The 25,021-nt window shown below is 57.2% G+C and overlaps 54 non-coding genes across 54 annotated transcripts; all 54 read right to left on the bottom strand.

The window, feature by feature from the left end:
- Positions 1-57: 57 nt before the first annotated feature.
- LOC135590836 (5S ribosomal RNA) lies at positions 58-176 on the bottom strand. Its single transcript, XR_010478247.1, has one exon. It is a non-coding gene; the product is annotated as a 5S ribosomal RNA (ribosomal RNA).
- A 350-nt stretch (positions 177-526) lies between these two features.
- On the bottom strand, positions 527-645 carry LOC135589668 (5S ribosomal RNA). Its single transcript, XR_010477080.1, has one exon. It is a non-coding gene; the product is annotated as a 5S ribosomal RNA (ribosomal RNA).
- A 350-nt stretch (positions 646-995) lies between these two features.
- Positions 996-1,114, bottom strand: LOC135588299 (5S ribosomal RNA). The gene has a single exon (XR_010476184.1). It is a non-coding gene; the product is annotated as a 5S ribosomal RNA (ribosomal RNA).
- A 350-nt stretch (positions 1,115-1,464) lies between these two features.
- LOC135589062 (5S ribosomal RNA) lies at positions 1,465-1,583 on the bottom strand. The gene has a single exon (XR_010476584.1). It is a non-coding gene; the product is annotated as a 5S ribosomal RNA (ribosomal RNA).
- A 350-nt stretch (positions 1,584-1,933) lies between these two features.
- On the bottom strand, positions 1,934-2,052 carry LOC135588555 (5S ribosomal RNA). The gene has a single exon (XR_010476330.1). It is a non-coding gene; the product is annotated as a 5S ribosomal RNA (ribosomal RNA).
- A 350-nt stretch (positions 2,053-2,402) lies between these two features.
- Positions 2,403-2,521, bottom strand: LOC135588294 (5S ribosomal RNA). The gene has a single exon (XR_010476183.1). It is a non-coding gene; the product is annotated as a 5S ribosomal RNA (ribosomal RNA).
- A 350-nt stretch (positions 2,522-2,871) lies between these two features.
- On the bottom strand, positions 2,872-2,990 carry LOC135589657 (5S ribosomal RNA). The gene has a single exon (XR_010477069.1). It is a non-coding gene; the product is annotated as a 5S ribosomal RNA (ribosomal RNA).
- A 350-nt stretch (positions 2,991-3,340) lies between these two features.
- Positions 3,341-3,459, bottom strand: LOC135588290 (5S ribosomal RNA). The gene has a single exon (XR_010476180.1). It is a non-coding gene; the product is annotated as a 5S ribosomal RNA (ribosomal RNA).
- A 350-nt stretch (positions 3,460-3,809) lies between these two features.
- Positions 3,810-3,928, bottom strand: LOC135589056 (5S ribosomal RNA). The gene has a single exon (XR_010476581.1). It is a non-coding gene; the product is annotated as a 5S ribosomal RNA (ribosomal RNA).
- A 350-nt stretch (positions 3,929-4,278) lies between these two features.
- LOC135591365 (5S ribosomal RNA) lies at positions 4,279-4,397 on the bottom strand. Its single transcript, XR_010478493.1, has one exon. It is a non-coding gene; the product is annotated as a 5S ribosomal RNA (ribosomal RNA).
- Positions 4,398-4,469: 72 nt separating this feature from the next.
- On the bottom strand, positions 4,470-4,588 carry LOC135588285 (5S ribosomal RNA). The gene has a single exon (XR_010476175.1). It is a non-coding gene; the product is annotated as a 5S ribosomal RNA (ribosomal RNA).
- A 350-nt stretch (positions 4,589-4,938) lies between these two features.
- Positions 4,939-5,057, bottom strand: LOC135588551 (5S ribosomal RNA). Its single transcript, XR_010476329.1, has one exon. It is a non-coding gene; the product is annotated as a 5S ribosomal RNA (ribosomal RNA).
- Positions 5,058-5,407: 350 nt separating this feature from the next.
- Positions 5,408-5,526, bottom strand: LOC135588280 (5S ribosomal RNA). Its single transcript, XR_010476174.1, has one exon. It is a non-coding gene; the product is annotated as a 5S ribosomal RNA (ribosomal RNA).
- Positions 5,527-5,876: 350 nt separating this feature from the next.
- On the bottom strand, positions 5,877-5,995 carry LOC135591068 (5S ribosomal RNA). Its single transcript, XR_010478427.1, has one exon. It is a non-coding gene; the product is annotated as a 5S ribosomal RNA (ribosomal RNA).
- Positions 5,996-6,345: 350 nt separating this feature from the next.
- Positions 6,346-6,464, bottom strand: LOC135589646 (5S ribosomal RNA). Its single transcript, XR_010477058.1, has one exon. It is a non-coding gene; the product is annotated as a 5S ribosomal RNA (ribosomal RNA).
- A 350-nt stretch (positions 6,465-6,814) lies between these two features.
- LOC135588277 (5S ribosomal RNA) lies at positions 6,815-6,933 on the bottom strand. The gene has a single exon (XR_010476172.1). It is a non-coding gene; the product is annotated as a 5S ribosomal RNA (ribosomal RNA).
- Positions 6,934-7,283: 350 nt separating this feature from the next.
- Positions 7,284-7,402, bottom strand: LOC135592229 (5S ribosomal RNA). Its single transcript, XR_010478961.1, has one exon. It is a non-coding gene; the product is annotated as a 5S ribosomal RNA (ribosomal RNA).
- A 350-nt stretch (positions 7,403-7,752) lies between these two features.
- On the bottom strand, positions 7,753-7,871 carry LOC135591046 (5S ribosomal RNA). The gene has a single exon (XR_010478422.1). It is a non-coding gene; the product is annotated as a 5S ribosomal RNA (ribosomal RNA).
- A 350-nt stretch (positions 7,872-8,221) lies between these two features.
- LOC135589635 (5S ribosomal RNA) lies at positions 8,222-8,340 on the bottom strand. The gene has a single exon (XR_010477047.1). It is a non-coding gene; the product is annotated as a 5S ribosomal RNA (ribosomal RNA).
- A 350-nt stretch (positions 8,341-8,690) lies between these two features.
- LOC135592221 (5S ribosomal RNA) lies at positions 8,691-8,809 on the bottom strand. The gene has a single exon (XR_010478956.1). It is a non-coding gene; the product is annotated as a 5S ribosomal RNA (ribosomal RNA).
- Positions 8,810-9,159: 350 nt separating this feature from the next.
- On the bottom strand, positions 9,160-9,278 carry LOC135589513 (5S ribosomal RNA). Its single transcript, XR_010476926.1, has one exon. It is a non-coding gene; the product is annotated as a 5S ribosomal RNA (ribosomal RNA).
- A 350-nt stretch (positions 9,279-9,628) lies between these two features.
- Positions 9,629-9,747, bottom strand: LOC135591035 (5S ribosomal RNA). The gene has a single exon (XR_010478417.1). It is a non-coding gene; the product is annotated as a 5S ribosomal RNA (ribosomal RNA).
- A 350-nt stretch (positions 9,748-10,097) lies between these two features.
- Positions 10,098-10,216, bottom strand: LOC135589255 (5S ribosomal RNA). Its single transcript, XR_010476667.1, has one exon. It is a non-coding gene; the product is annotated as a 5S ribosomal RNA (ribosomal RNA).
- A 350-nt stretch (positions 10,217-10,566) lies between these two features.
- LOC135591024 (5S ribosomal RNA) lies at positions 10,567-10,685 on the bottom strand. The gene has a single exon (XR_010478411.1). It is a non-coding gene; the product is annotated as a 5S ribosomal RNA (ribosomal RNA).
- Positions 10,686-11,035: 350 nt separating this feature from the next.
- LOC135591508 (5S ribosomal RNA) lies at positions 11,036-11,154 on the bottom strand. Its single transcript, XR_010478548.1, has one exon. It is a non-coding gene; the product is annotated as a 5S ribosomal RNA (ribosomal RNA).
- Positions 11,155-11,504: 350 nt separating this feature from the next.
- LOC135593197 (5S ribosomal RNA) lies at positions 11,505-11,623 on the bottom strand. The gene has a single exon (XR_010479448.1). It is a non-coding gene; the product is annotated as a 5S ribosomal RNA (ribosomal RNA).
- A 350-nt stretch (positions 11,624-11,973) lies between these two features.
- LOC135589000 (5S ribosomal RNA) lies at positions 11,974-12,092 on the bottom strand. Its single transcript, XR_010476560.1, has one exon. It is a non-coding gene; the product is annotated as a 5S ribosomal RNA (ribosomal RNA).
- Positions 12,093-12,442: 350 nt separating this feature from the next.
- Positions 12,443-12,561, bottom strand: LOC135589159 (5S ribosomal RNA). The gene has a single exon (XR_010476619.1). It is a non-coding gene; the product is annotated as a 5S ribosomal RNA (ribosomal RNA).
- Positions 12,562-12,911: 350 nt separating this feature from the next.
- Positions 12,912-13,030, bottom strand: LOC135589248 (5S ribosomal RNA). Its single transcript, XR_010476666.1, has one exon. It is a non-coding gene; the product is annotated as a 5S ribosomal RNA (ribosomal RNA).
- Positions 13,031-13,380: 350 nt separating this feature from the next.
- Positions 13,381-13,499, bottom strand: LOC135588269 (5S ribosomal RNA). The gene has a single exon (XR_010476169.1). It is a non-coding gene; the product is annotated as a 5S ribosomal RNA (ribosomal RNA).
- A 350-nt stretch (positions 13,500-13,849) lies between these two features.
- Positions 13,850-13,968, bottom strand: LOC135590848 (5S ribosomal RNA). Its single transcript, XR_010478258.1, has one exon. It is a non-coding gene; the product is annotated as a 5S ribosomal RNA (ribosomal RNA).
- A 350-nt stretch (positions 13,969-14,318) lies between these two features.
- LOC135592219 (5S ribosomal RNA) lies at positions 14,319-14,437 on the bottom strand. Its single transcript, XR_010478952.1, has one exon. It is a non-coding gene; the product is annotated as a 5S ribosomal RNA (ribosomal RNA).
- Positions 14,438-14,787: 350 nt separating this feature from the next.
- LOC135592414 (5S ribosomal RNA) lies at positions 14,788-14,906 on the bottom strand. The gene has a single exon (XR_010479033.1). It is a non-coding gene; the product is annotated as a 5S ribosomal RNA (ribosomal RNA).
- Positions 14,907-15,256: 350 nt separating this feature from the next.
- On the bottom strand, positions 15,257-15,375 carry LOC135591013 (5S ribosomal RNA). Its single transcript, XR_010478407.1, has one exon. It is a non-coding gene; the product is annotated as a 5S ribosomal RNA (ribosomal RNA).
- Positions 15,376-15,725: 350 nt separating this feature from the next.
- Positions 15,726-15,844, bottom strand: LOC135589235 (5S ribosomal RNA). Its single transcript, XR_010476660.1, has one exon. It is a non-coding gene; the product is annotated as a 5S ribosomal RNA (ribosomal RNA).
- A 350-nt stretch (positions 15,845-16,194) lies between these two features.
- Positions 16,195-16,313, bottom strand: LOC135591002 (5S ribosomal RNA). The gene has a single exon (XR_010478400.1). It is a non-coding gene; the product is annotated as a 5S ribosomal RNA (ribosomal RNA).
- Positions 16,314-16,663: 350 nt separating this feature from the next.
- On the bottom strand, positions 16,664-16,782 carry LOC135591497 (5S ribosomal RNA). Its single transcript, XR_010478542.1, has one exon. It is a non-coding gene; the product is annotated as a 5S ribosomal RNA (ribosomal RNA).
- Positions 16,783-17,132: 350 nt separating this feature from the next.
- LOC135587920 (5S ribosomal RNA) lies at positions 17,133-17,251 on the bottom strand. Its single transcript, XR_010476000.1, has one exon. It is a non-coding gene; the product is annotated as a 5S ribosomal RNA (ribosomal RNA).
- Positions 17,252-17,601: 350 nt separating this feature from the next.
- Positions 17,602-17,720, bottom strand: LOC135588993 (5S ribosomal RNA). The gene has a single exon (XR_010476556.1). It is a non-coding gene; the product is annotated as a 5S ribosomal RNA (ribosomal RNA).
- A 350-nt stretch (positions 17,721-18,070) lies between these two features.
- LOC135588264 (5S ribosomal RNA) lies at positions 18,071-18,189 on the bottom strand. Its single transcript, XR_010476165.1, has one exon. It is a non-coding gene; the product is annotated as a 5S ribosomal RNA (ribosomal RNA).
- Positions 18,190-18,539: 350 nt separating this feature from the next.
- LOC135591486 (5S ribosomal RNA) lies at positions 18,540-18,658 on the bottom strand. The gene has a single exon (XR_010478536.1). It is a non-coding gene; the product is annotated as a 5S ribosomal RNA (ribosomal RNA).
- A 350-nt stretch (positions 18,659-19,008) lies between these two features.
- Positions 19,009-19,127, bottom strand: LOC135588262 (5S ribosomal RNA). Its single transcript, XR_010476164.1, has one exon. It is a non-coding gene; the product is annotated as a 5S ribosomal RNA (ribosomal RNA).
- A 350-nt stretch (positions 19,128-19,477) lies between these two features.
- Positions 19,478-19,596, bottom strand: LOC135592320 (5S ribosomal RNA). Its single transcript, XR_010478993.1, has one exon. It is a non-coding gene; the product is annotated as a 5S ribosomal RNA (ribosomal RNA).
- A 350-nt stretch (positions 19,597-19,946) lies between these two features.
- LOC135589228 (5S ribosomal RNA) lies at positions 19,947-20,065 on the bottom strand. Its single transcript, XR_010476658.1, has one exon. It is a non-coding gene; the product is annotated as a 5S ribosomal RNA (ribosomal RNA).
- Positions 20,066-20,415: 350 nt separating this feature from the next.
- Positions 20,416-20,534, bottom strand: LOC135591475 (5S ribosomal RNA). Its single transcript, XR_010478533.1, has one exon. It is a non-coding gene; the product is annotated as a 5S ribosomal RNA (ribosomal RNA).
- A 350-nt stretch (positions 20,535-20,884) lies between these two features.
- Positions 20,885-21,003, bottom strand: LOC135588622 (5S ribosomal RNA). The gene has a single exon (XR_010476353.1). It is a non-coding gene; the product is annotated as a 5S ribosomal RNA (ribosomal RNA).
- Positions 21,004-21,353: 350 nt separating this feature from the next.
- LOC135589050 (5S ribosomal RNA) lies at positions 21,354-21,472 on the bottom strand. The gene has a single exon (XR_010476580.1). It is a non-coding gene; the product is annotated as a 5S ribosomal RNA (ribosomal RNA).
- Positions 21,473-21,822: 350 nt separating this feature from the next.
- Positions 21,823-21,941, bottom strand: LOC135588258 (5S ribosomal RNA). Its single transcript, XR_010476163.1, has one exon. It is a non-coding gene; the product is annotated as a 5S ribosomal RNA (ribosomal RNA).
- A 350-nt stretch (positions 21,942-22,291) lies between these two features.
- On the bottom strand, positions 22,292-22,410 carry LOC135588253 (5S ribosomal RNA). Its single transcript, XR_010476162.1, has one exon. It is a non-coding gene; the product is annotated as a 5S ribosomal RNA (ribosomal RNA).
- Positions 22,411-22,760: 350 nt separating this feature from the next.
- LOC135593598 (5S ribosomal RNA) lies at positions 22,761-22,879 on the bottom strand. Its single transcript, XR_010479721.1, has one exon. It is a non-coding gene; the product is annotated as a 5S ribosomal RNA (ribosomal RNA).
- A 350-nt stretch (positions 22,880-23,229) lies between these two features.
- Positions 23,230-23,348, bottom strand: LOC135589224 (5S ribosomal RNA). Its single transcript, XR_010476654.1, has one exon. It is a non-coding gene; the product is annotated as a 5S ribosomal RNA (ribosomal RNA).
- A 350-nt stretch (positions 23,349-23,698) lies between these two features.
- LOC135589044 (5S ribosomal RNA) lies at positions 23,699-23,817 on the bottom strand. Its single transcript, XR_010476579.1, has one exon. It is a non-coding gene; the product is annotated as a 5S ribosomal RNA (ribosomal RNA).
- A 350-nt stretch (positions 23,818-24,167) lies between these two features.
- LOC135589038 (5S ribosomal RNA) lies at positions 24,168-24,286 on the bottom strand. The gene has a single exon (XR_010476577.1). It is a non-coding gene; the product is annotated as a 5S ribosomal RNA (ribosomal RNA).
- A 350-nt stretch (positions 24,287-24,636) lies between these two features.
- LOC135591464 (5S ribosomal RNA) lies at positions 24,637-24,755 on the bottom strand. Its single transcript, XR_010478531.1, has one exon. It is a non-coding gene; the product is annotated as a 5S ribosomal RNA (ribosomal RNA).
- Between the last annotated feature and the right edge of the window lie 266 nt (positions 24,756-25,021).

Below are 25,021 nucleotides of genomic sequence, written 5' to 3'. Positions count from 1 at the left end.
CGAAAACAATCGTCTCGGAGGTCTACGGGAGATGTTTCGTATCTCGGGACGCAAAAAGAAGTGCAACACGAGGACTTCCCGGGGGGTCACCCATCCTAGTACTACTCTCGCCCAAGCACGCATAACTTCGGAGTTCTAATAGGATCCGGTGGTTTAGTGCTGGTATGATCGCACCGGTTTCGGGTGCTTCGTCCCTCGCCTATGTGCACGTCGCGGCCGGCGCATCAACGTCCGGAGCCTCTTGCCCGTCACGAAACCGCCGGCGCTTTCTCGAACGATCACGAAATCCCTATTGGAATCTCTCTCCGAGCCCTAGCCCAACGACCGCGTATCGGTCACGGCAAGCTCGCGCCGAAACCATCGGCACTTTCTCGAACGATCACTGAATCGCTATTGCGACCCCAATCCAGAAAGCTCTTTCCGAGCCCCACGACACTGACTGCGTAGCGGTCATGGCAAATTCCGTGCCCGAAAACAATCGTCTCGGAGGTCTACGGGAGATGTTTCGTATCTCGGGACGCAAAAAGAAGTGCAACACGAGGACTTCCCGGGAGGTCACCCATCCTAGTACTACTCTCGCCCAAGCACGCTTAACTTCGGAGTTCTGAAGGGATCCGGTGGTTTAGTGCTTGTATGATCGCACCGGTTTCGGGAGCTTCGTCCCTCGCCTATGTGCACGTCGCTGCCGGCGCATCAACGTCCGGAGCCTCTTGCCCGTCACGAAACCGCCGGCGCTTTCTCGAACGATCACGAAATCCCTATTGGAAGCTCTCTCCGAGCCCTAGCCCAACGACCGCGTATCGGTCACGGCAAGCTCGCGCCGAAACCATCGGCACTTTCTCGAACGATCTCGGAATCGCTATTGCGACCCCAATCCGGAAAGCTCTTTACGAGCCCCACGACACTGACTGCGTAGCGGTCATGGCAAATTCCGTGCCCGAAAACAATCGTCTCGGATGTCTACGGGAGATGTTTCGTATCTCGGGACGCAGAAAGAAGTGCAACACGAGGACTTCCCGGGGGGTCACCCATCCTAGTACTACTCTCGCCCAAGCACGCTTAACTTCGGAGTTCTAATAGGATCCGGTGGTTTAGTGCTGGTATGATCGCACCGGTTTCGGGTGCTTCGTCCCTCGCCTATGTGCACGTCGCGGCCGGCGCATCAACGTCCGGAGCCTCTTGCCCGTCACGAAACCGCCGGCGCTTTCTCGAACGATCACGAAATCCCTATTGGAAGCTCTCTCCGAGCCCTAGCCCAACGACCGCGTATCGGTCACGGCAAGCTCGCGCCGAAACCATCGGCACTTTCTCGAACGATCTCGGAATCGCTATTGCGACCCCAATCCGGAAAGCTCTTTCCGAGCCCCACGATACTGACTGTGTAGCGGTCACGGCAAATTTCGTGCCCGAAAACAATCATCTCGGAGGTCGACGGGAGATGTTTCGTATCTCGGGACGCAAAAAGTAGTGCAACACGAGGACTTCCCGGGGGGTCACCCATCCTAGTACTACTCTCGCCCAAGCACGCTTAACTTCGGAGTTCTAATAGGATCCAGTGATTTAGTGCTGGTATGATCGCACCGGTTTCGGGTGCTTCGTCCCTCGCCTATGTGCACGTCGCGGCCGGCGCATCAACGTCCGGAGCCTCTTGCCCGTCACGAAACCGCCGGCGCTTTCTCGAACGATCACGAAATCCCTATTGGAATCTCTCTCCGAGCCCTAGCCCAACGACCGCGTATCGGTCACGGCAAGCTCGCGCCGAAACCATCGGCACTTTCTCGAACGATCACTGAATCGCTATTGCGACCCCAATCCGGAAAGCTCTTTCCGAGCCCCACGACACTGACTGCGTAGCGGTCATGGCAAATTCCGTGCCCGAAAACAATCGTCTCGGAGGTCTACGGGAGATGTTTCGTATCTCGGGACGCAAAAAGAAGTGCAACACGAGGACTTCCCGGGGGGTCACCCATCCTAGTACTACTCTCGCCCAAGCACGCTTAACTTCGGAGTTCTGAAGGGATCCGGTGGTTTAGTGCTGGTGTGATCGCACCGGTTTCGGGAGCTTCGTCCCTCGCCTATGTGCACGTCGCGGCCGGCGCATCAACGTCCGGAGCCTCTTGCCCGTCACGAAACCGCCGGCGCTTTCTCGAACGATCACGAAATCCCTATTGGAAGCTCTCTCCGAGCCCTAGCCCAACGACCGCGTATCGGTCACGGCAAGCTCGCGCCGAAACCATCGGCACTTTCTCGAACGTTCTCGAAATCGCTATTGCGACCCCAATCCGGAAAGATCTTTCCGAGCCCCACGATACTGACTGCGTAGCGGTCATGGCAAATTCCGTGCCCGAAAACAATCGTCTCGGAGGTCTACGGGAGATGTTTCGTATCTCGGGACGCAAAAAGAAGTGCAACACGAGGACTTCCCGGGGGGTCACCCATCCTAGTACTACTCTCGCCCAAGCACGCTTAACTTCGGAGTTCTAATAGGATCCGGTGGTTTAGTGCTGGTATGATCGCACCGGTTTCGGGTGCTTCGTCCCTCGCCTATGTGCACGTCGCGGCTGGCGCATCAACGTCCGGAGCCTCTTGCCCGTCACGAAACCGCCGGCGCTTTCTCGAACGATCACGAAATCCCTATTGGAATCTCTCTCCGAGCCCTAGCCCAACGACCGCGTATCGGTCACGGCAAGCTCGCGCCGAAACCATCGGCACTTTCTCGAACGATCACTGAATCGCTATTGCGACCCCAATCCAGAAAGCTCTTTCCGAGCCCCACGACACTGACTGCGTAGCGGTCATGGCAAATTCCGTGCCCGAAAACAATCGTCTCGGAGGTCTACGGGAGATGTTTCGTATCTCGGGACTCAAAAAGAAGTGCAACACGAGGACTTCCCGGGAGGTCACCCATCCTAGTACTACTCTCGCCCAAGCACGCTTAACTTCGGAGTTCTGAAGGGATCCGGTGGTTTAGTGCTTGTATGATCGCACCGGTTTCGGGAGCTTCGTCCCTCGCCTATGTGCACGTCGCTGCCGGCGCATCAACGTCCGGAGCCTCTTGCCCGTCACGAAACCGCCGGCGCTTTCTCGAACGATCACGAAATCCCTATTGGAAGCTCTCTCCGAGCCCTAGCCCAACGACCGCGTATCGGTCACGGCAAGCTCGCGCCGAAACCATCGGCACTTTCTCGAACGATCTCGGAATCGCTATTGCGACCCCAATCCGGAAAGCTCTTTACGAGCCCCACGACACTGACTGCGTAGCGGTCATGGCAAATTCCGTGCCCGAAAACAATCGTCTCGGATGTCTACGGGAGATGTTTCGTATCTCGGGACGCAGAAAGAAGTGCAACACGAGGACTTCCCGGGGGGTCACCCATCCTAGTACTACTCTCGCCCAAGCACGCTTAACTTCGGAGTTCTAATAGGATCCGGTGGTTTAGTGCTGGTATGATCGCACCGGTTTCGGGTGCTTCGTCCCTCGCCTATGTGCACGTCGCGGCCGGCGCATCAACGTCCGGAGCCTCTTGCCCGTCACGAAACCGCCGGCGCTTTCTCGAACGATCACGAAATCCCTATTGGAAGCTCTCTCCGAGCCCTAGCCCAACGACCGCGTATCGGTCACGGCAAGCTCGCGCCGAAACCATCGGCACTTTCTCGAACGATCTCGGAATCGCTATTGCGACCCCAATCCGGAAAGCTCTTTCCGAGCCCCACGATACTGACTGTGTAGCGGTCACGGCAAATTTCGTGCCCGAAAACAATCATCTCGGAGGTCGACGGGAGATGTTTCGTATCTCGGGACGCAAAAAGTAGTGCAACACGAGGACTTCCCGGGGGGTCACCCATCCTAGTACTACTCTCGCCCAAGCACGCTTAACTTCGGAGTTCTAATAGGATCCAGTGATTTAGTGCTGGTATGATCGCACCGGTTTCGGGTGCTTCGTCCCTCGCCTATGTGCACGTCGCGGCCGGCGCATCAACGTCCGGAGCCTCTTGCCCGTCACGAAACCGCCGGCGCTTTCTCGAACGATCACGAAATCCCTATTGGAATCTCTCTCCGAGCCCTAGCCCAACGACCGCGTATCGGTCACGGCAAGCTCGCGCCGAAACCATCGGCACTTTCTCGAACGATCACTGAATCGCTATTGCGACCCCAATCCGGAAAGCTCTTTCCGAGCCCCACGACACTGACTGCGTAGCGGTCATGGCAAATTCCGTGCCCGAAAACAATCGTCTCGGAGGTCTACGGGAGATGTTTCGTATCTCGGGACGCAAAAAGAAGTGCAACACGAGGACATCCCGGGGGGTCACCCATCCTAGTACTACTCTCGCCCAAGCACGCTTAACTTCGGAGTTCTGAAGGGATCCGGTGGTTTAGTGCTGGTGTGATCGCACCGGTTTCGGGAGCTTCGTCCCTCGCCTATGTGCACGTCGCGGCCGGCGCATCAACGTCTCTCGGGACGCAAAAAGAAGTGCAACACGAGGACTTCCCGGGGGGTCACCCATCCTAGTACTACTCTCGCCCAAGCACGCTTAACTTCGGAGTTCTAATAGGATCCGGTGGTTTAGTGCTGGTATGATCGCACCGGTTTCGGGTGCTTCGTCCCTCGCCTATGTGCACGTCGCGGCCGGCGCATCAACGTCCGGAGCCTCTTGCCCGTCACGAAACCGCCGGCGCTTTCTCGAACGATCACGAAATCCCTATTGGAATCTCTCTCCGAGCCCTAGCCCAACGACCGCGTATCGGTCACGGCAAGCTCGCGCCGAAACCATCGGCACTTTCTCGAACGATCACTGAATCGCTATTGCGACCCCAATCCGGAAAGCTCTTTCCGAGCCCCACGACACTGACTGCGTAGCGGTCATGGCAAATTCCGTGCCCGAAAACAATCGTCTCGGAGGTCTACGGGAGATGTTTCGTATCTCGGGACGCAAAAAGAAGTGCAACACGAGGACTTCCCGGGGGGTCACCCATCCTAGTACTACTCTCGCCCAAGCACGCTTAACTTCGGAGTTCTGAAGGGATCCGGTGGTTTAGTGCTGGTGTGATCGCACCGGTTTCGGGAGCTTCGTCCCTCGCCTATGTGCACGTCGCGGCCGGCGCATCAACGTCCGGAGCCTCTTGCCCGTCACGAAACCGCCGGCGCTTTCTCGAACGATCACGAAATCCCTATTGGAAGCTCTCTCCGAGCCCTAGCCCAACGACCGCGTATCGGTCACGGCAAGCTCGCGCCGAAACCATCGGCACTTTCTCGAACGATCTCTGAATCACTAATGCGACCCCAATCTGGAAAGCTCTTTCCGAGCCCCAAGACACTGACTGCGTAGCGGTCATGGCAAATTCCGTGCCCGAAAACAATCGTCTCGGAGGTCTACGGGAGATGTTTCGTATCTCGGGACGCAAAAAGAAGTGCAACACGAGGACTTCCCGGGGGGTCACCCATCCTAGTACTACTCTCGCCCAAGCACGCTTAACTTCGGAGTTCTAATAGGATCCGGTGGTTTAGTGCTGGTATGATCGCACCGGTTTCGGGTGCTTCGTCCCTCGCCTATGAGCAAGTCGCGGCCGGCGCATCAACGTCCGGAGCCTCTTGCCCGTCACGAAACCGCCGGCGCTTTCTCGAACGATCACGAAATCCCTATTGGAATCTCTCTCCGAGCCCTAGCCCAACGACCGCGTATCGGTCACGGCAAGCTCGCGCCGAAACCATCGGCACTTTCTCGAACGATCTCTGAATCACTATTGCGACCCCAATCCGGAAAGCTCTTTCCGAGCCCCACGACACTGACTGCGTAGCGCTCATGGCAAATTCCGTGCCCGAAAACAATCGTCTCGGAGGTCTACGGGAGATGTTTCGTATCTCGGGACGCAAAAAGAAGTGCAACACGAGGACTTCCCGGGGGGTCACCCATCCTAGTACTACTCTCGCCCAAGCACGCATAACTTCGGAGTTCTGAAGGGATCCGGTGGTTTAGTGCTGGTGTGATCGCACCGGTTTCGGGTGCTTCGTCCCTCGCCTATGTGAATGTCGCGGCCGGCGCATGAACGTCCGGAGCCTCTTGCCCGTCACGAAACCGCCGGCGCTTTCTCGAACGATCACGAAATCCCTATTGGAATCTCTCTCCGAGCCCTAGCCCAACGACCGCGTATCGGTTACGGCAAGCTCGCGCCGAAACCATCGGCACTTTCTCGAACGATCTCTGAATCGCTATTGCGACCCCAATCCGGAAAGCTCTTTCCGAGCCCCACGACACTGACTGCGTAGCGGTCACGGCAAATTCCGTGCCCGAAAACAATCGTCTCGGAGGTCTACGGGAGATGTTTCGTATCTCGGGACGCAAAAAGAAGTGCAACACGAGGACTTCCCGGGAGGTCACCCATCCTAGTACTACTCTCGCCCAAGCACGCTTAACTTCGGAGTTCTGAAGGGATCCGGTGGTTTAGTGCTTGTATGATCGCACCGGTTTCGGGAGCTTCGTCCCTCGCCTATGTGCACGTCGCTGCCGGCGCATCAACGTCCGGAGCCTCTTGCCCGTCACGAAACCGCCGGCGCTTTCTCGAACGATCACGAAATCCCTATTGGAAGCTCTCTCCGAGCCCTAGCCCAACGACCGCGTATCGGTCACGGCAAGCTCGCGCCGAAACCATCGGCACTTTCTCGAACGATCTCGGAATCGCTATTGCGACCCCAATCCGGAAAGCTCTTTACGAGCCCCACGACACTGACTGCGTAGCGGTCATGGCAAATTCCGTGCCCGAAAACAATCGTCTCGGATGTCTACGGGAGATGTTTCGTATCTCGGGACGCAGAAAGAAGTGCAACACGAGGACTTCCCGGGGGGTCACCCATCCTAGTACTACTCTCGCCCAAGCACGCTTAACTTCGGAGTTCTAATAGGATCCGGTGGTTTAGTGCTGGTATGATCGCACCGGTTTCGGGTGCTTCGTCCCTCGCCTATGTGCACGTCGCGGCCGGCGCATCAACGTCCGGAGCCTCTTGCCCGTCACGAAACCGCCGGCGCTTTCTCGAACGATCACGAAATCCCTATTGGAAGCTCTCTCCGAGCCCTAGCCCAACGACCGCGTATCGGTCACGGCAAGCTCGCGCCGAAACCATCGGCACTTTCTCGAACGATCTCGGAATCGCTATTGCGACCCCAATTCGGAAAGCTCTTTCCGAGCCCCACGACACTGACTGCGTAGCGGTCATGGCAAATTCCGTGCCCGAAAACAATCGTCTCGGATGTCTACGGGAGATGTTTCGTATCTCGGGACGCAGAAAGAAGTGCAACACGAGGACTTCCCGGGGGTTCACCCATCCTAGTACTACTCTCGCCCAAGCACGCTTAACTTCGGAGTTCTAATAGGATCCAGTGATTTAGTGCTGGTATGATCGCACCGGTTTCGGGTGCTTCGTCCCTCGCCTATGTGCACGTCGCGGCCGGCGCATCAACGTCCGGAGCCTCTTGCCCGTCACGAAACCGCCGGCGCTTTCTCGAACGATCACGAAATCCCTATTGGAATCTCTCTCCGAGCCCTAGCCTAACGACCGCGTATCGGTCACGGCAAGCTCGCGCCGAAACCATCGGCACTTTCTCGAACGATCTCGGAATCGCTATTGCGACCCCAATCCGGAAAGCTCTTTCCGAGCCCCACGACACTGACTGCGTAGCAGTCATGGCAAATTCCGTGCCCGAAAACAATCGTCTCGGAGGTCTACGGGAGATGTTTCGTATCTCGGGACGCAAAAAGAAGTGCAACACGAGGACTTCCCGGGGGGTCACCCATCCTAGTACTACTCTCGCCCAAGCACGCATAACTTCGGAGTTCTGAAGGGATCCGGTGGTTTAGTGCTGGTGTGATCGCACCGGTTTCGGGTGCTTCGTCCCTCGCCTATGTGAATGTCGCGGCCGGCGCATCAACGTCCGGAGCCTCTTGCCCGTCACGAAACCGCCGGCGCTTTCTCGAACGATCACGAAATCCCTATTGGAAGCTCTCTCCGAGCCCTAGCCCAACGACCGCGTATCGGTCACGGCAAGCTCGCGCCGAAACCATCGGCACTTTCTCGAACGATCTCGGAATCGCTATTGCGACCCCAATCCGGAAAGCTCTTTCCGAGCCCCACGACACTGACTGCGTAGCGGTCACGGCAAATTCCGTGCCCGAAAATAATCGTCTCGGAGGTCTACGGGAGATGTTTCATATCTCGGGACGCAAAAAGAAGTGCAACACGAGGACTTCCCGGGAGGTCACCCATCCTAGTACTACTCTCGCCCAAGCACGCTTAACTTCGGAGTTCTGAAGGGATCCGGTGGTTTAGTGCTTGTATGATCGCACCGGTTTCGGGAGCTTCGTCCCTCGCCTATGTGCACGTCGCTGCCGGCGCATCAACGTCCGGAGCCTCTTGCCCGTCACGAAACCGCCGGCGCTTTCTCGAACGATCACGAAATCCCTATTGGAAGCTCTCTCCGAGCCCTAGCCCAACGACCGCGTATCGGTCACGGCAAGCTCGCGCCGAAACCATCGGCACTTTCTCGAACGATCTCGGAATCGCTATTGCGACCCCAATCCGGAAAGCTCTTTACGAGCCCCACGACACTGACTGCGTAGCGGTCATGGCAAATTCCGTGCCCGAAAACAATCGTCTCGGATGTCTACGGGAGATGTTTCGTATCTCGGGACGCAGAAAGAAGTGCAACACGAGGACTTCCCGGGGGTTCACCCATCCTAGTACTACTCTCGCCCAAGCACGCTTAACTTCGGAGTTCTAATAGGATCCAGTGATTTAGTGCTGGTATGATCGCACCGGTTTCGGGTGCTTCATCCCTCGCCTATGTGCACGTCGCGGCCAGCGCATCAACGTCCGGAGCCTCTTGCCCGTCACGAAACCGCCGGCGCTTTCTCGAACGATCACGAAATCCCTATTGGAATCTCTCTCCGATCCCTAGACCAACGACCGCGTATCGGTCACGGCAAGCTCGCGCCGAAACCATCGGCACTTTCTCGAACGATCTCGGAATCGCTATTGCGACCCCAATCCGGAAAGCTCTTTCCGAGCCCAACGATACTGACTGCGTAGCGGTCATGGCAAATTCCTTGCCCGAAAACAATCGTCTCGGAGGTCTACGGGAGATGTTTCGTATCTCGGGACGCAAAAAGAAGTGCAACACGAGGACTTCCCGGGGGGTCACCCATCCTAGTACTACTCTCGCCCAAGCACACTTAACATCGGAGTTCTGAAGGGATCCGGTGGTTTAGTGCTGGTATGATCGCACCGGTTTCGGGTGCTTCGTCCCTCGCCTATGTGCACGTCGCGGCCGGCGCATCAACGTCCGGAGTCTCTTGCCCGTCACGAAACCGCCGGCGCTTTCTCGAACGATCACGAAATCCCTATTGGAATCTCTCTCCGAGCCCTAGCCCAACGACCGCGTATCGGTCACGGCAAGCTCGCGCCGAAACCATCGGCACTTTCTCGAACGTTCTCGGAATCGCTATTGCGACCCCAATCCGGAAAGCTCTTTCCGAGCCCCACGATACTGACTGTGTAGCGGTCATGGCAAATTCCGTGCCCGAAAACAATCGTCTCGGAGGTCTACGGGAGATGTTTCGTATCTCGGGACGCAAAAAGAAGTGCAACACGAGGACTTCCCGGGGGGTCACCCATCCTAGTACTACTCTCGCCCAAGCACGCATAACTTCGGAGTTCTGAAGGGATCCGGTGGTTTAGTGCTGGTGTGATCGCACCGGTTTCGGGTGCTTCGTCCCTCGCCTATGTGAATGTCGCGGCCGGCGCATCAACGTCCGGAGCCTCTTGCCCGTCACGAAACCGCCGGCGCTTTCTCGAACGATCACGAAATCCCTATTGGAATCTCTCTCCGAGCCCTAGCCCAACGACCGCGTATCGGTCACGGCAAGCTCGCGCCGAAACCATCGGCACTTTCTCGAACGATCTCTGAATCGCTATTGCGACCGCAATCCGGAAAGCTCTTTCCGAGCCCCACGACACTGACTGCGTAGCGGTCATGGCAAATTCCGTGCCCGAAAACAATCGTCTCGGAGGTCTACGGGAGATGTTTCGTATCTCGGGACGCAAAAAGAAGTGCAACACGAGGACTTCCCGGGGGGTCACCCATCCTAGTACTACTCTCGCCCAAGCACGCTTAACTTCGGAGTTCTAATAGGATCCAGTGATTTAGTGCTGGTATGATCGCACCGGTTTCGGGTGCTTCGTCCCTCGCCTATGTGCACGTCGCGGCCGGCGCATCAACGTCCGGAGCCTCTTGCCCGTCACGAAACCGCCGGCGCTTTCTCGAACGATCACGAAATCCCTATTGGAATCTCTCTCCGAGCCCTAGCCGAACGACCGCGTATCGGTCACGGCAAGCTCGCGCCGAAACCATCGGCACTTTCTCGAACGATCTCGGAATCGCTATTGCGACCCCAATCCGGAAAGCTCTTTCCGAGCCCCACGACACTGACTGCGTAGCAGTCATGGCAAATTCCGTGCCCGAAAACAATCGTCTCGGAGGTCTACGGGAGATGTTTCGTATCTCGGGACGCAAAAAGAAGTGCAACACGAGGACTTCCCGGGGGGTCACCCATCCTAGTACTACTCTCGCCCAAGCACGCATAACTTCGGAGTTCTGAAGGGATCCGGTGGTTTAGTGCTGGTGTGATCGCACCGGTTTCGGGTGCTTCGTCCCTCGCCTATGTGAATGTCGCGGCCGGCGCATCAACGTCCGGAGCCTCTTGCCCGTCACGAAACCGCCGGCGCTTTCTCGAACGATCACGAAATCCCTATTGGAAGCTCTCTCCGAGCCCTAGCCCAACGACCGCGTATCGGTCACGGCAAGCTCGCGCCGAAACCATCGGCACTTTCTCGAACGATCTCGGAATCGCTATTGCGACCCCAATCCGGAAAGCTCTTTCCGAGCCCCACGACACTGACTGCGTAGCGGTCATGGCAAATTCCGTGCCCGAAAACAATCGTCTCGGAGGTCTACGGGAGATGTTTCGTATCTCGGGACGCAAAAAGAAGTGCAACACGAGGACTTCCCGGGGGGTCACCCATCCTAGTACTACTCTCGCCCAAGCACGCTTAACTTCGGTGTTCTGAAGGGATCCGGTGGTTTAGTGCTGGTGTGATCGCACCGGTTTCGGGTGCTTCGTCCCTCGCCTATGTGCACGTCGCGGCCGGCGCATCAACGTCCGGAGCCTCTTGCTCGTCACGGAACCGCCGGCGCTTTCTCGAACGATCACGAAATCCTTATTGGAATCTCTCTTCGAGCCCTAGACCAACGACCGCGTATCGGTCACGGCAAGCTCGCGCCGAAACCATCGGCACTTTCTCGAACGATCTCGGAATCGCTATTGCGACCCCAATCCGGAAAGCTCTTTCCGAGCCCAACGATACTGACTGCGTAGCGGTCATGACAAATTCCTTGCCCGAAAACAATCGTCTCGGAGGTCTACGGGAGATGTTTCGTATCTCGGGACGCAAAAAGAAGTGCAACACGAGGACTTCCCGGGAGGTCACCCATCCTAGTACTACTCTCGCCCAAGCACGCTTAACTTCGGAGTTCTGAAGGGATCCGGTGGTTTAGTGCTGGTATGATCGCACCGGTTTCGGGAGCTTCGTCCCTCGCCTATGTGCACGTCGCGGCCGGCGCATCAACGTCCGGAGCCTCTTGCCCGTCACGGAACCGCCGGCGCTTTGTCGAACGATCACGAAATCCCTATTGGAAGCTCTCTCCGAGCCCTAGCCCAACGACCGCGTATCGGTCACGGCAAGCTCGCGCCGAAACCATCGGCACTTTCTCGAACGATCTCTGAATCACTATTGCGACCCCAATCCGGAAAGCTCTTTCCGAGCCCCACGACACTGACTGCGTAGCGGTCATGGCAAATTCCGTGCCCGAAAACAATCGTCTCGGAGGTCTACGGGAGATGTTTCGTATCTCGGGACGCAAAAACAAGTGCAACACGAGGACTTCCCGGGGGGTCACCCATCCTAGTACTACTCTCGCCCAAGCACGCTTAACTTCGGAGTTCTAATAGGATCCGGTGGTTTAGTGCTGGTATGATCGCACCGGTTTCGGGTGCTTCGTCCCTCGCCTATGTGCACGTCGCGGCCGGCGCATCAACGTCCGGAGCCTCTTGCCCGTCACGAAACCGCCGGCGCTTTCTCGAACGATCACGAAATCCCTATTGGAATCTCTCTCCGAGCCCTAGCCCAACGACCGCGTATCGGTCACGGCAAGCTCGCGCCGAAACCATCGGCACTTTCTCGAACGATCTCTGAATCACTATTGCGACCCCAATCCGGAAAGCTCTTTCCGAGCCCCACGACACTGACTGCGTAGCGGTCATGGCAAATTCCGTGCCCGAAAACAATCGTCTCGGAGGTCTACGGGAGATGTTTCGTATCTCGGGACGCAAAAACAAGTGCAACACGAGGACTTCCCGGGGGGTCACCCATCCTAGTACTACTCTCGCCCAAGCACGCTTAACTTCGGAGTTCTGAAGGGATCCGGTGGTTTAGTGCTGGTGTGATCGCACCGGTTTCGGGTGCTTCGTCCCTCGCCTATGTGAATGTCGCGGCCGGCGCATCAACGTCCGGAGCCTCTTGCCCGTCACGAAACCGCCGGCGCTTTCTCGAACGATCACGAAATCCCTATTGGAATCTCTCTCCGAGCCCTAGCCCAACGACCGCGTATCGGTCACGGCAAGCTCGCGCCGAAACCATCGGCACTTTCTCGAACGATCTCTGAATCGCTATTGCGACCGCAATCCGGAAAGCTCTTTCCGAGCCCCACGACACTGACTGCGTAGAGGTCATGGCAAATTCCGTGCCCGAAAACAATCGTCTCGGAGGTCTACGGGAGATGTTTCGTATCTCGGGACGCAAAAAGAAGTGCAACACGAGGACTTCCCGGGGGGTCACCCATCCTAGTACTACTCTCGCCCAAGCACGCTTAACTTCGGAGTTCTAATAGGATCCAGTGATTTAGTGCTGGTATGATCGCACCGGTTTCGGGTGCTTCGTCCCTCGCCTATGTGCACGTCGCGGCCGGCGCATCAACGTCCGGAGCCTCTTGCCCGTCACGAAACCGCCGGCGCTTTCTCGAACGATCACGAAATCCCTATTGGAATCTCTCTCCGAGCCCTAGCCTAACGACCGCGTATCGGTCACGGCAAGCTCGCGCCGAAACCATCGGCACTTTCTCGAACGATCTCGGAATCGCTATTGCGACCCCAATCCGGAAAGCTCTTTACGAGCCCCACGACACTGACTGCGTAGCGGTCATGGCAAATTCCGTGCCCGAAAACAATCGTCTCGGATGTCTACGGGAGATGTTTCGTATCTCGGGACGCAGAAAGAAGTGCAACACGAGGACTTCCCGGGGGGTCACCCATCCTAGTACTACTCTCGCCCAAGCACGCTTAACTTCGGAGTTCTAATAGGATCCGGTGGTTTAGTGCTGGTATGATCGCACCGGTTTCGGGTGCTTCGTCCCTCGCCTATGTGCACGTCGCGGCCGGCGCATCAACGTCCGGAGCCTCTTGCCCGTCACGAAACCGCCGGCGCTTTCTCGAACGATCACGAAATCCCTATTGGAAGCTCTCTCCGAGCCCTAGCCCAACGACCGCGTATCGGTCACGGCAAGCTCGCGCCGAAACCATCGGCACTTTCTCGAACGATCTCGGAATCGCTATTGCGACCCCAATCCGGAAAGCTCTTTCCGAGCCCCACGACACTGACTGCGTAGCGGTCACGGCAAATTCCGTGCCCGAAAACAATCGTCTCGGAGGTCTACGGGAGATGTTTCATATCTCGGGACGCAAAAAGAAGTGCAACACGAGGACTTCCCGGGAGGTCACCCATCCTAGTACTACTCTCGCCCAAGCACGCTTAACTTCGGAGTTCTAATAGGATCCGGTGGTTTAGTGCTTGTATGATCGCACCGGTTTCGGGAGCTTCGTCCCTCGCCTATGTGCACGTCGCTGCCGGCGCATCAACGTCCGGAGCCTCTTGCCCGTCACGAAACCGCCGGCGCTTTCTCGAACGATCACGAAATCCCTATTGGAAGCTCTCTCCGAGCCCTAGCCCAACGACCGCGTATCGGTCACGGCAAGCTCGCGCCGAAACCATCGGCACTTTCTCGAACGATCTCGGAATCGCTATTGCGACCCCAATCCGGAAAGCTCTTTACGAGCCCCACGACACTGACTGCGTAGCGGTCATGGCAAATTCCGTGCCCGAAAACAATCGTCTCGGATGTCTACGGGAGATGTTTCGTATCTCGGGACGCAGAAAGAAGTGCAACACGAGGACTTCCCGGGGGTTCACCCATCCTAGTACTACTCTCGCCCAAGCACGCTTAACTTCGGAGTTCTAATAGGATCCAGTGATTTAGTGCTGGTATGATCGCACCGGTTTCGGGTGCTTCATCCCTCGCCTATGTGCACGTCGCGGCCAGCGCATCAACGTCCGGAGCCTCTTGCCCGTCACGAAACCGCCGGCGCTTTCTCGAACGATCACGAAATCCCTATTGGAATCTCTCTCCGATCCCTAGACCAACGACCGCGTATCGGTCACGGCAAGCTCGCGCCGAAACCATCGGCACTTTCTCGAACGATCTCGGAATCGCTATTGCGACCCCAATCCGGAAAGCTCTTTCCGAGCCCAACGATACTGACTGCGTAGCGGTCATGGCAAATTCCTTGCCCGAAAACAATCGTCTCGGAGGTCTACGGGAGATGTTTCGTATCTCGGGACGCAAAAAGAAGTGCAACACGAGGACTTCCCGGGGGGTCACCCATCCTAGTACTACTCTCGCCCAAGCACGCATAACTTCGGAGTTCTGAAGGGATACGGTGGTTTAGTGCTGGTGTGATCGCACCGGTTTCGGGTGCTTCGTCCCTCGCCTATGTGCACGTCGCGGCCGGCGCATGAACGTCCGGAGCCTCTTGCCCGTCACGAAACCGCCGGCGCTTTCTCGAACGATCACGAAATCCCTATTGGAATCTCTCTCCGATCCCTAGACCAACGACCGCGTATCGGTCACGGCAAGCTCGCGCCGAAACCATCGGCACTTTCTCGAACGATCTCGGAATCGCTATTGCGACCCCAATCCGGAAAGCTCTTTCCGAGCCCAACGATACTGACTGCGTAGCGATCATGGCAAATTCCGTGCCCGAAAACAATCGTCTCGGAGGTCTACGGGAGATGTTTCGTATCTCGGGACGCAAAAAGAAGTGCAACACGAGGACTTCCCGGGGGGTCACCCATCCTAGTACTACTCTCGCCCAAGCACGCATAACTTCGGAGTTCTGAAGGGATCCGGTGGTTTAGTGCTGGTGTGATCGCACCGGTTTCGGGTGCTTCGTCCCTCGCCTATGTGAATGTCGCGGCCGGCGCATCAACGTCCGGAGCCTCTTGCCCGTCACGAAACCGCCGGCGCTTTCTCGAACGATCACAAAATCCCTATTGGAATCTCTCTCCGAGCCCTAGCCCAACGACCGCGTATCGGTCACGGCAAGCTCGCGCCGAAACCATCGGCACTTTCTCGAACGATCTCTGAATCGCTATTGCGACCCCAATCCGGAAAGCTCTTTCCGAGCCCCACGACATTGACTGCGTAGCGGTCATGGCAAATTCCATGCCCGAAAACAATCGTCTCGGAGGTCTACGGGAGATGTTTCGTATCTCGGGACGCAAAAAGAAGTGCAACACGAGGACTTCCCGGGGGGTCACCCATCCTAGTACTACTCTCGCCCAAGCACGCTTAACTTCGGAGTTCTAATAGGATCCAGTGATTTAGTGCTGGTATGATCGCACCGGTTTAGGGTGCTTCGTCCCTCGCCTATGTGCACGTCGCGGCCGGCGCATCAACGTCCGGAGCCTCTTGCCCGTCACGAAACCGCCGGCGCTTTCTCGAACGATCACGAAATCCCTATTGGAATCTCTCTCCGAGCCCTAGCCTAACGACCGCGTATCGGTCACGGCAAGCTCGCGCCGAAACCATCGGCACTTTCTCGAACGATCTCGGAATCGCTATTGCGACCCCAATCCGGAAAGCTCTTTCCGAGCCCCACGACACTGACTGCGTAGCAGTCATGGCAAATTCCGTGCCCGAAAACAATCGTCTCGGAGGTCTACGGGAGATGTTTCGTATCTCGGGACGCAAAAAGAAGTGCAACACGAGGACTTCCCGGGGGGTCACCCATCCTAGTACTACTCTCGCCCAAGCACGCATAACTTCGGAGTTCTGAAGGGATCCGGTGGTTTAGTGCTGGTGTGATCGCACCGGTTTCGGGTGCTTCGTCCCTCGCCTATGTGAATGTCGCGGCCGGCGCATCAACGTCCGGAGCCTCTTGCCCGTCACGAAACCGCCGGCGCTTTCTCGAACGATCACGAAATCCCTATTGGAAGCTCTCTCCGAGCCCTAGCCCAACGACCGCGTATCGGTCACGGCAAGCTCGCGCCGAAACCATCGGCACTTTCTCGAACGATCTCGGAATCGCTATTGCGACCCCAATCCGGAAAGCTCTTTCCGAGCCCCACGACACTGACTGCGTAGCGGTCATGGCAAATTCCGTGCCCGAAAACAATCGTCTCGGAGGTCTACGGGAGATGTTTCGTATCTCGGGACGCAAAAAGAAGTGCAACACGAGGACTTCCCGGGGGGTCACCCATCCTAGTACTACTCTCGCCCAAGCACGCTTAACTTCGGTGTTCTGAAGGGATCCGGTGGTTTAGTGCTGGTGTGATCGCACCGGTTTCGGGTGCTTCGTCCCTCGCCTATGTGCACGTCGCGGCCGGCGCATCAACGTCCGGAGCCTCTTGCTCGTCACGGAACCGCCGGCGCTTTCTCGAACGATCACGAAATCCTTATTGGAATCTCTCTTCGAGCCCTAGACCAACGACCGCGTATCGGTCACGGCAAGCTCGCGCCGAAACCATCGGCACTTTCTCGAACGATCTCGGAATCGCTATTGCGACCCCAATCCGGAAAGCTCTTTCCGAGCCCAACGATACTGACTGCGTAGCGGTCATGACAAATTCCTTGCCCGAAAACAATCGTCTCGGAGGTCTACGGGAGATGTTTCGTATCTCGGGACGCAAAAAGAAGTGCAACACGAGGACTTCCCGGGAGGTCACCCATCCTAGTACTACTCTCGCCCAAGCACGCTTAACTTCGGAGTTCTGAAGGGATCCGGTGGTTTAGTGCTAGTATGATCGCACCGGTTTCGGGAGCTTCGTCCCTCGCCTATGTGCACGTCGCGGCCGGCGCATCAACGTCCGGAGCCTCTTGCCCGTCACGGAACCGCCGGCGCTTTCTCGAACGATCACGAAATCCCTATTGGAAGCTCTCTCCGAGCCCTAGCCCAACGACCGCGTATCGGTCACGGCAAGCTCGCGCCGAAACCATCGGCACTTTCTCGAACGATCTCTGAATCACTATTGCGACCCCAATCCGGAAAGCTCTTTCCAAGCCCCACGACACTGACTGCGTAGCGGTCATGGCAAATTCCGTGCCCGAAAACAATCGTCTCGGAGGTCTACGGGAGATGTTTCGTATCTCGGGACGCAAAAACAAGTGCAACACGAGGACTTCCCGGGGGGTCACCCATCCTAGTACTACTCTCGCCCAAGCACGCTTAACTTCGGAGTTCTAATAGGATCCGGTGGTTTAGTGCTGGTATGATCGCACCGGTTTCGGGTGCTTCGTCCCTCGCCTATGTGCACGTCGCGGCCGGCGCATCAACGTCCGGAGCCTCTTGCCCGTCACGAAACCGCCGGCGCTTTCTCGAACGATCACGAAATCCCTATTGGAATCTCTCTCCGAGCCCTAGCCCAACGACCGCGTATCGGTCACGGCAAGCTCGCGCCGAAACCATCGGCACTTTCTCGAACGATCTCTGAATCACTATTGCGACCCCAATCCGGAAAGCTCTTTCCGAGCCCCACGACACTGACTGCGTAGCGGTCATGGCAAATTCCGTGCCCGAAAACAATCGTCTCGGAGGTCTACGGGAGATGTTTCGTATCTCGGGACGCAAAAAGAAGTGCAACACGAGGACTTCCCGGGGGGTCACCCATCCTAGTACTACTCTCGCCCAAGCACGCTTAACTTCGGAGTTCTAATAGGATCCGGTGGTTTAGTGCTGGTATGATCGCACCGGTTTCGGGTGCTTCGTCCCTCGCCTATGTGCACGTCGCGGCCGGTGCATCAACGTCCGGAGCCTCTTGCCCGTCACGAAACCGCCGGCGCTTTCTCGAACGATCACGAAATCCCTATTGGAATCTCTCTCCGAGCCCTAGCCCAACGACCGCGTATCGGTCACGGCAAGCTCGCGCCGAAACCATCGGCACTTTCTCGAACGATCTCTGAATCACTATTGCGACCCCAATCCGGAAAGCTCTTTCCGAGCCCCACGACACTGACTGCGTAGCGGTCATGGCAAATTCCGTGCCCGAAAACAATCGTCTCGGAGGTCTACGGGAGATGTTTCGTATCTCGGGACGCAAAAAGAAGTGCAACACGAGGACTTCCCGGGGGGTCACCCATCCTAGTACTACTCTCGCCCAAGCACGCTTAACTTCGGTGTTCTGAAGGGATCCGGTGGTTTAGTGCTGGTGTGATCGCACCGGTTTCGGGTGCTTCGTCCCTCGCCTATGTGCACGTCGCGGCCGGCGCATCAACGTCCGGAGCCTCTTGCCCGTCACGAAACCGCCGGCGCTTTCTCGAACGATCACGAAATCCCTATTGGATGCTCTCTCCGAGCCCTAGCCCAACGACCGCGTATCGGTCACGGCAAGCTCGCGCCGAAACCATCGGCACTTTCTCGAACGATCTCGGAATCGCTATTGCGACCCCAATTCGGAAAGCTCTTTCCGAGCCCCACGACACTGACTGCGTAGCGGTCATGGCAAATTCCGTGCCCGAAAACAATCGTCTCGGAGGTCTACGGGAGATGTTTCGTATCTCGGGACGCAAAAAGAAGTGCAACACGAGGACTTCCCGGGGGGTCACCCATCCTAGTACTACTCTCGCCCAAGCACGCTTAACTTCGGAGTTCTAATAGGATCCGGTGGTTTAGTGCTGGTATGATCGCACCGGTTTCGGGTGCTTCGTCCCTCGCCTATGTGCACGTCGCGGCCGGCGCATCAACGTCCGGAGCCTCTTGCCCGTCACGAAACCGCCGGCGCTTTCTCGAACGATCACGAAATCCCTATTGGAATCTCTCTCCGAGCCCTAGCCCAACGACCGCGTATCGGTCACGGCAAGCTCGCGCCGAAACCATCGGCACTTTCTCGAACGATCTCTGAATCACTATTGCGACCCCAATCCGGAAAGCTCTTTCCGAGCCCCACGACACTGACTGCGTAGCGGTCATGGCAAATTCCGTGCCCGAAAACAATCGTCTCGGAGGTCTACGGGAGATGTTTCGTATCTCGGGACGCAAAAAGAAGTGCATCACGAGGACTTCCCGGGGGGTCACCCATCCTAGTACTACTCTCGCCCAAGCACGCTTAACTTCGGTGTTCTGAAGGGATCCGGTGGTTTAGTGCTGGTGTGATCGCACCGGTTTCGGGTGCTTCGTCCCTCGCCTATGTGCACGTCGCGGCCGGCGCATCAACGTCCGGAGCCTCTTGCCCGTCACGAAACCGCCGGCGCTTTCTCGAACGATCACGAAATCCCTATTGGATGCTCTCTCCGAGCCCTAGCCCAACGACCGCGTATCGGTCACGGCAAGCTCGCGCCGAAACCATCGGCACTTTCTCGAACGATCTCGGAATCGCTATTGCGACCCCAATCCGGAAAGCTCTTTACGAGCCCCACGACACTGACTGCGTAGCGGTCATGGCAAATTCCGTGCCCGAAAACAATCGTCTCGGATGTCTACGGGAGATGTTTCGTATCTCGGGACGCAGAAAGAAGTGCAACACGAGGACTTCCCGGGGGGTCACCCATCCTAGTACTACTCTCGCCCAAGCACGCTTAACTTCGGAGTTCTAATAGGATCCAGTGATTTAGTGCTGGTATGATCGCACCGGTTTCGGGTGCTTCGTCCCTCGCCTATGTGCACGTCGCGGCCGGCGCATCAACGTCCGGAGCCTCTTGCCCGTCACGAAACCGCCGGCGCTTTCTCGAACGATCACGAAATCCCTATTGGAATCTCTCTCCGAGCCCTAGCCCAACGACCGCGTATCGGTCACGGCAAGCTCGCGCCGAAACCATCGGCACTTTCTCGAACGATCTCTGAATCACTATTGCGACCCCAATCCGGAAAGCTCTTTCCGAGCCCCACGACACTGACTGCGTAGCGGTCATGGCAAATTCCGTGCCCGAAAACAATCGTCTCGGAGGTCTACGGGAGATGTTTCGTATCTCGGGACGCAAAAAGAAGTGCAACACGAGGACTTCCCGGGGGGTCACCCATCCTAGTACTACTCTCGCCCAAGCACGCTTAACTTCGGTGTTCTGAAGGGATCCGGTGGTTTAGTGCTGGTGTGATCGCACCGGTTTCGGGTGCTTCGTCCCTCGCCTATGTGCACGTCGCGGCCGGCGCATCAACGTCCGGAGCCTCTTGCCCGTCACGAAACCGCCGGCGCTTTCTCGAACGATCACGAAATCCCTATTGGATGCTCTCTCCGAGCCCTAGCCCAACGACCGCGTATCGGTCACGGCAAGCTCGCGCCGAAACCATCGGCACTTTCTCGAACGATCTCGGAATCGCTATTGCGACCCCAATTCGAAAAGCTCTTTCCGAGCCCCACGACACTGACTGCGTAGCGGTCATGGCAAATTCCGTGCCCGAAAACAATCGTCTCGGAGGTCTACGGGAGATGTTTCGTATCTCGGGACGCAAAAAGAAGTGCAACACGAGGACTTCCCGGGGGGTCACCCATCCAAGTACTACTCTCGCCCAAGCACGCTTAACTTCGGAGTTCTAATAGGATCCGGTGGTTTAGTGCTGGTATGATCGCACCGGTTTCGGGTGCTTCGTCCCTCGCCTATGTGCACGTCGCGGCCGGCGCATCAACGTCCGGAGCCTCTTGCCCGTCACGAAACCGCCGGCGCTTTCTCGAACGATCACGAAATCCCTATTGGAATCTCTCTCCGAGCCCTAGCCCAACGACCGCGTATCGGTCACGGCAAGCTCGCGCCGAAACCATCGGCACTTTCTCGAACGATCTCTGAATCACTATTGCGACCCCAATCCGGAAAGCTCTTTCCGAGCCCCACGACACTGACTGCGTAGCGGTCATGGCAAATTCCGTGCCCGAAAACAATCGTCTCGGAGGTCTACGGGAGATGTTTCGTATCTCGGGACGCAAAAAGAAGTGCAACACGAGGACTTCCCGGGAGGTCACCCATCCTAGTACTACTCTCGCCCAAGCACGCTGAACTTCGGAGTTCTGAAGGGATCCGGTGGTTTAGTGCTGGTATGATCGCACCGGTTTCGGGAGCTTCGTCCCTCGCCTATGTGCACGTCGCGGCCGGCGCATCAACGTCCGGAGCCTCTTGCCCGTCACGAAACCGCCGGCGCTTTCTCGAACGATCACGAAATCCCTATTGGAAGCTCTCTCCGAGCCCTAGCCCAACGACCGCGTATCGGTCACGGCAAGCTCGCGCCGAAACCATCGGCACTTTCTCGAACGATCTCTGAATCACTATTGCGACCCCAATCCGGAAAGCTCTTTCCGAACCCCACGACACTGACTGCGTAGCGGTCATGGCAAATTCCGTGCCCGAAAACAATCGTCTCGGAGGTCTACGGGAGATGTTTCGTATCTCGGGACGCAAAAAGAAGTGCAACACGAGGACTTCCCGGGGGGTCACCCATCCTAGTACTACTCTCGCCCAAGCACGCTTAACTTCGGAGTTCTAATAGGATCCGGTGGTTTAGTGCTGGTATGATCGCACCGGTTTCGGGTGCTTCGTCCCTCGCCTATGTGCACGTCGCGGCCGGCGCATCAACGTCCGGAGCCTCTTGCCCGTCACGAAACCGCCGGCGCTTTCTCGAACGATCACGAAATCCCTATTGGAATCTCTCTCCGAGCCCTAGCCCAACGACCGCGTATCGGTCACGGCAAGCTCGCGCCGAAACCATCGGCACTTTCTCGAACGATCTCTGAATCACTATTGCGACCCCAATCCGGAAAGCTCTTTCCGAGCCCCACGACACTGACTGCGTAGCGGTCATGGCAAATTCCGTGCCCGAAAACAATCGTCTCGGAGGTCTACGGGAGATGTTTCGTATCTCGGGACGCAAAAAGAAGTGCAACACGAGGACTTCCCGGGGGGTCACCCATCCTAGTACTACTCTCGCCCAAGCACGCTTAACTTCGGAGTTCTAATAGGATCCGGTGGTTTAGTGCTGGTATGATCGCACCGGTTTCGGGTGCTTCGTCCCTCGCCTATGTGCACGTCGCGGCCGGCGCATCAACGTCCGGAGCCTCTTGCCCGTCACGAAACCGCCGGCGCTTTCTCGAACGATCACGAAATCCCTATTGGAATCTCTCTCCGAGCCCTAGCCCAACGACCGCGTATCGGTCACGGCAAGCTCGCGCCGAAACCATCGGCACTTTCTCGAACGATCTCTGAATCACTATTGCGACCCCAATCCGGAAAGCTCTTTCCGAGCCCCACGACACTGACTGCGTAGCGGTCATGGCAAATTCCGTGCCCGAAAACAATCGTCTCGGAGGTCTACGGGAGATGTTTCGTATCTCGGGACGCAAAAAGAAGTGCAACACGAGGACTTCCCGGGGGGTCACCCATCCTAGTACTACTCTCGCCCAAGCACGCTTAACTTCGGAGTTCTGAAGGGATCCGGTGGTTTAGTGCTGGTATGATCGCACCGGTTTCGGGTGCTTCGTCCCTCGCCTATGTGCACGTCGCGGCCGGCGCATCAACGTCCGGAGCCTCTTGCCCGTCACGAAACCGCCGGCGCTTTCTCGAACGATCACGAAATCCCTATTGGAAGCTCTCTCCGAGCCCTAGCCCAACGACCGCGTATCGGTCACGGCAAGCTCGCGCCGAAACCATCGGCACTTTCTCGAACGATCTCGGAATCGCTATTGCGACCCCAATCCGGAAAGCTCTTTACGAGCCCCACGACACTGACTGCGTAGCGGTCATGGCAAATTCCGTGCCCGAAAACAATCGTCTCGGATGTCTACGGGAGATGTTTCGTATCTCGGGACGCAGAAAGAAGTGCAACACGAGGACTTCCCGGGGGGTCACCCATCCTAGTACTACTCTCGCCCAAGCACGCTTAACTTCGGAGTTCTAATAGGATCCAGTGATTTAGTGCTGGTATGATCGCACCGGTTTCGGGTGCTTCGTCCCTCGCCTATGTGCACGTCGCGGCCGGCGCATCAACGTCCGGAGCCTCTTGCCCGTCACGAAACCGCCGGCGCTTTCTCGAACGATCACGAAATCCCTATTGGAATCTCTCTCCGAGCCCTAGCCCAACGACCGCGTATCGGTCACGGTAAGCTCGCGCCGAAACCATCGGCACTTTCTCGAACGATCTCTGAATCACTATTGCGACCCCAATCCGGAAAGCTCTTTCCGAGCCCCACGACACTGACTGCGTAGCGGTCACGGCAAATTCCGTGCCCGAAAACAATCGTCTCGGAGGTCTACGGGAGATGTTTCGTATCTCGGGACGCAAAAAGAAGTGCAACACGAGGACTTCCCGGGAGGTCACCCATCCTAGTACTACTCTCGCCCAAGCACGCTGAACTTCGGAGTTCTGAAGGGATCCGGTGGTTTAGTGCTGGTATGATCGCACCGGTTTCGGGAGCTTCGTCCCTCGCCTATGTGCACGTCGCGGCCGGCGCATCAACGTCCGGAGCCTCTTGCCCGTCACGAAACCGCCGGCGCTTTCTCGAACGATCACGAAATCCCTATTGGAAGCTCTCTCCGAGCCCTAGCCCAACGACCGCGTATCGGTCACGGCAAGCTCGCGCCGAAACCATCGGCACTTTCTCGAACGATCTCTGAATCACTATTGCGACCCCAATCCGGAAAGCTCTTTCCGAGCCCCACGACACTGACAGCGTAGCGGTCACGGCAAATTCCGTGCCCGAAAACAATCGTCTCGGAGGTCTACGGGAGATGTTTCGTATCTCGGGACGCAAAAAGAAGTGCAACACGAGGACTTCCCGGGAGGTCACCCATCCTAGTACTACTCTCGCCCAAGCACGCTGAACTTCGGAGTTCTGAAGGGATCCGGTGGTTTAGTGCTGGTATGATCGCACCGGTTTCGGGAGCTTCGTCCCTCGCCTATGTGCACGTCGCGGCCGGCGCATCAACGTCCGGAGCCTCTTGCCCGTCACGAAACCGCCGGCGCTTTCTCGAACGATCACGAAATCCCTATTGGAAGCTCTCTCCGAGCCCTAGCCCAACGACCGCGTATCGGTCACGGCAAGCTCGCGCCGAAACCATCGGCACTTTCTCGAACGATCTCTGAATCACTATTGCGACCCCAATCCGGAAAGCTCTTTCCGAGCCCCACGACACTGACTGCGTAGCGGTCATGGCAAATTCCGTGCCCGAAAACAATCGTCTCGGAGGTCTACGGGAGATGTTTCGTATCTCGGGACGCAAAAAGAAGTGCAACACGAGGACTTCCCGGGGGGTCACCCATCCTAGTACTACTCTCGCCCAAGCACGCTTAACTTCGGTGTTCTGAAGGGATCCGGTGGTTTAGTGCTGGTGTGATCGCACCGGTTTCGGGTGCTTCGTCCCTCGCCTATGTGCACGTCGCGGCCGGCGCATCAACGTCCGGAGCCTCTTGCTCGTCACGGAACCGCCGGCGCTTTCTCGAACGATCACGAAATCATTATTGGAATCTCTCTTCGAGCCCTAGACCAACGACCGCGTATCGGTCACGGCAAGCTCGCGCCGAAACCATCGGCACTTTCTCGAACGATCTCGGAATCGCTATTGCGACCCCAATCCGGAAAGCTCTTTCCGAGCCCAACGATACTGACTG

Source organism: Musa acuminata, chromosome BXJ1-1, assembly GCF_036884655.1.
Source record: "Musa acuminata AAA Group cultivar baxijiao chromosome BXJ1-1, Cavendish_Baxijiao_AAA, whole genome shotgun sequence".
Classification (NCBI taxonomy): domain Eukaryota; kingdom Viridiplantae; phylum Streptophyta; class Magnoliopsida; order Zingiberales; family Musaceae; genus Musa; species Musa acuminata.
This window is presented reverse-complemented; position numbering and strand designations above follow the sequence as displayed.